Source organism: Hippocampus comes, unplaced genomic scaffold, assembly GCF_001891065.2.
Source record: "Hippocampus comes isolate QL1 unplaced genomic scaffold, H_comes_QL1_v1.1 scaffold12, whole genome shotgun sequence".
In the NCBI taxonomy this organism is placed as follows: domain Eukaryota; kingdom Metazoa; phylum Chordata; class Actinopteri; order Syngnathiformes; family Syngnathidae; genus Hippocampus; species Hippocampus comes.
The window spans coordinates 1,044,230-1,048,455 of NW_017805478.1; the positions used below are offsets into that span (position 1 = coordinate 1,044,230).

Here is a 4,226-nt window from a genome sequence, read left to right on the forward strand (position 1 = left end):
AATACTGCTAAAAAGTACTTGTAAGACGTGTTCCTGTGATGCATTTCCATTACCCACACTTTGCTCTGAATGGGCCTGCACATCCCAGTCAACCATCGCAGAGCGTGACATCACCCTCAGTTTTAATGACACGGCTCTGTCAAGACATACTGTGCATACGCACACATGCACGGTGCACACGCTCCATCAGCTCCTTTTGGCTCTAGCCTGACATCTAGCGACACCAAGTGTAATGTGATTTTACGTGACATGAACATGTGACCAGAGTAAAGCTGGGGAGTTGAGATGGGTGAACGCTCAACGTTTTTTATTGCTTCAAAATACTGTTTAGATCACAGGTGCCAGACTGCGGCACTCGGGGGGGCATTCCCCGGCATATCGGAGATGTTTCGGTACGGGTGAGTTGGAGGAAGGAAAAACATGCAGGATGGTGCCCCCGCCCCTCCCCCACTGAGGATCGGAGTTTGACCCCTGGGATTTAGATTGACCTCAACACTGTTTCCGCTTTTGGTGTTCCGAAAGCCATTCATACACTCTTAACACGGAACTCGAAAGGTTTGACCAACGTCTTGAGTATGGACGTTTCGTGCTGACTGTCGCTAACAAGTAAACGAGGAAATTGCTCTTGCAAAAGAGCCAATAAGTCATTCAAATTTCTCAACCCCTTAAATGTCATCTTGCCTCATTCCCAGAAGTGTAAATAACAACGCAAAACATCCACAACAGCTGTAGGAACATCAGCATGCACCACAAACACCGTCGCACGCTCTTTTTGTGAAGTCATTGTTGAATTCGTCTCCTCCTCCTCCTCCTCCCGCCACCGCACTTTCTCATCATGACACTATCCCTGCAGGCGTCAACAGAGCCAAGACAAAGTGTCGGTGTGTTTGGGGGTAAACACCACGGGATCCCGCAGCTCTGAAGATGGCCCGGACGATAGGGCGTTTGGCATCGCGCCGCCCTCCACCCAAAGCGGGGACGTCTGGCGGTGTGACACGGTGGAAACGACCCGACAGCTGCAGCTCACGCGGACAGATAAGATGACAGGTAGACCCGCTTTACCTGTCGAAACGCACACGCGGCCCATTATAAGAGCGTGTGAGCTCGGCGTGTGTGTCGGGGCCCCGAGGAGCACTGTACACAATGGGCTGACAAATAGGGTGGCAGCTGCGTCCTGAAATTGTTTGCACTGAACAATGAGCTCATTATTATTCAGATTGTTAGCCTAAAAAAATATTTGCCAAAGTCATTATTAACTTAGTGTCACCCAATATCGGTTTAAAAAAAAAAAATACCGATGTGCTTGCGAAATGTATTTTTTTCTTGTTGATTTTTTTTTCCCTTCCAAAAGTATTCCAAAATACCTTGTTGGGTGATAAGCCGAAGGAAGAGAAAAGCTATGAGAATGAAGTCATAGTTTTTCAAATAAATCATTGTATATTGCTGATTTTGTGGGTGGAGAGAGACTGAGCCCTGCCAAGAATAGATGACATCAAAATAATTGACGCCACCCCTGAAAGTTTTACAATTTCCAATGGATACCCCCCCCAAAAAAAAATTGCCTCTGAAATCACCTAAAAAATTGTGGCTCTCCAAAATGCCACCAAACAAAACACTTAGATGAGATTCGCACTGAGAAACAGAGGATAGCCCCCCCCCGCACCACCAAAAAGTATTTTTTAGGGTTTGCTCTACAAGAATGAAGTTATGATTTTATGTGTGTGTGTGGGTCAGGGGGGTAGAAAATAGTTGTGGTTGTACAAGAATAAAGTAGACGCGCAACCACAAAGTAGATGGTGGTTAGCATGTCCGCCTCAGAGGCTTCAGCGAAGACTCTAAATTGTCCAGGGGTGCGAATGGCGGTTTGTTGGCTGGCAACCAGTCTAGGGCGTACCTTGCTTTTTTGGTTTTTTTTTTCTTTTTTTTTTCACAGTCAGCCACATATGCTCCAGAATTACCCGATGACGACAAGTGCAACAACAAATGGAAATGCAAGGCTAAAGGTGACATGTTACCAGAATAACGCAGCGCTAATTTAAGAATAAATTTGCAGTTGTGCTTGTGTGAGAAAATCCATGCGACCGTTTTCCACCGTGACTCTTCTCTGTTATGACAACTTGATTTTCATAACATTGTGACTTTCATCTTGGAACGTCTTCTTCAGTAACATCCCCCCCCACCCCCCTGAAAAAAGCACTGGTATGACCTGAACAAAATACTGCTAAAAGGTACTTGTAAGGCGTGTTCCTGTGATGCATTTCCATTACCCACACTTTGCTCTGAATGGGCCTGCACATCCCAGTCAACCATCGCAGAGCGTGACATCACCCTCAGTTTTAATGACACGGCTCTGTCAAGACATACTGTGCATACGCACACATGCACGGTGCACACGCTCCATCAGCTCCTTTTGGCTCTAGCCTGACATCTAGCGACACCAAGTGTAATGTGATTTTACGTGACATGAACATGTGACCAGAGTAAAGCTGGGGAGTTGAGATGGGTGAACGCTCAACGTTTTTTATTGCTTCAAAATACTGTTTAGATCACAGGTGCCAGACTGCGGCACTCGGGGGGGCATTCCCCGGCATATCGGAGATGTTTCGGTACGGGTGAGTTGGAGGAAGGAAAAACATGCAGGATGGTGCCCCCGCCCCTCCCCCACTGAGGATCGGAGTTTGACCCCTGGGATTTAGATTGACCTCAACACTGTTTCCGCTTTTGGTGTTCCGAAAGCCATTCATACACTCTTGTTTACGGTACTTGTTGTGATGTAATGCTATGTGGAGGGGCAGTGATGCACAATAACAGGCTGGGTGAATTTCTTGCTGGGTTGGTTTCCCCCCCTCATCCCACTCAAAACATTTCATTGCCTCGCGATTGCACATAGTTTTATTTGAACAGCAGCAACTAGTGAAAGAAAAAAAAATAAAGCTCACTGAGCTCCATGCAATAAATACACTAAGTTTGTCTCCCTTCTCCAGTCTGACAGGAATGAGGTCAGACACACCGATCCTCATTGCACATTATTATTATTATTATTGCCCGTGTCTTTTTTCGCCCAGCCAATCAGAGGGCGAGGGGCGCGGCCCCAGTGAATAAACGGGGATGGAGACAGGCGCCGATTGGCCGCGGTTCTTCGTCCGAGAAGCTATAAAATCGCGCGGCGGTCCTTGTTGTGTTTACAGTAACGTTGACAGAGCGCGCAGGCAAACGGGGAGACTATGAGAAAACGCAGCTGCTCCATTCAACCACATGGTTCCTCAACCGCACACACGAGCCGCGCTGCTGACGTCCACTTGAGGGACTTGCACTGGTGCCGTCCACAGCGACGCGTTCTGAGTCCAGTGGGTCGAGTTTTCAGCCGCACCGGCAGTTGAAAAGTTGACTCTTGGCTCGTTTTTTTATTGTTGTAGTTTTTTTTTCCTTCAAGTAAATAGAACCCAAAAGGTTCCGAGTCGAAATTGAAGAGAAACTTTTTTTTTCTGTTGTTGCGAGGCACAAGTTTATCCGTCCGTGTGATAGGAACGAGTGGGGAGTATTGTTGAGAAGCCGTGGTGTTTTTTACGCACTTTTTTTTACGCACTGTAAGGATGGTGCAGCAGCAGCAGCACATGAGCAGCGCCCGAGCTCTTTCCCCAGCCGGGGACTCCACGGACGGCGCAGAGATGGACTCGGAGGAGAAACAGAGGATAGCCCCCCCCCGCACCACCAAAAAGTATTTTTTAGGGTTTGCTCTACAAGAATGAAGTTATGATTTTATGTGTGTGTGTGGGTCAGGGGGGTAGAAAATAGTTGTGGTTGTACAAGAATAAAGTAGACGCGCAACCACAAAGTAGATGGTGGTTAGCATGTCCGCCTCAGAGGCTTCAGCGAAGACTCTAAATTGTCCAGGGGTGCGAATGGCGGTTTGTTGGCTGGCAACCAGTCTAGGGCGTACCTTGCTTTTTTGGTTTTTTTTTTCTTTTTTTTTTCACATTCAGCCACATATGCTCCAGAATTACCCGATGACGACAAGTGCAACAACAAATGGAAATGCAAGGCTAAAGGTGACATGTTACCAGAATAACGCAGCGCTAATTTAAGAATAAATTTGCAGTTGTGCTTGTGTGAGAAAATCCATGCGACCGTTTTCCACCGTGACTCTTCTCTGTTATGACAACTTGATTTTCATAACATTGTGACTTTCATCTTGGAACGTCTTCTTCAGTAACATCCCCCCCCCC

The 4,226-nt window shown here is 47.0% G+C and overlaps 1 long non-coding RNA gene across 1 annotated transcript in view; it reads left to right on the forward strand.

Moving 5' to 3' along the window:
- LOC109519197 (uncharacterized) overlaps positions 1-4,226 on the forward strand; it is a 240,978-nt gene that overhangs the window by 130,073 nt on the left and 106,679 nt on the right. The window contains exon 3 of the long non-coding RNA XR_002168898.1: positions 854-1,047. This is a non-coding gene — a long non-coding RNA (uncharacterized LOC109519197). The remainder of the gene's footprint in view (positions 1-853; positions 1,048-4,226) is intronic.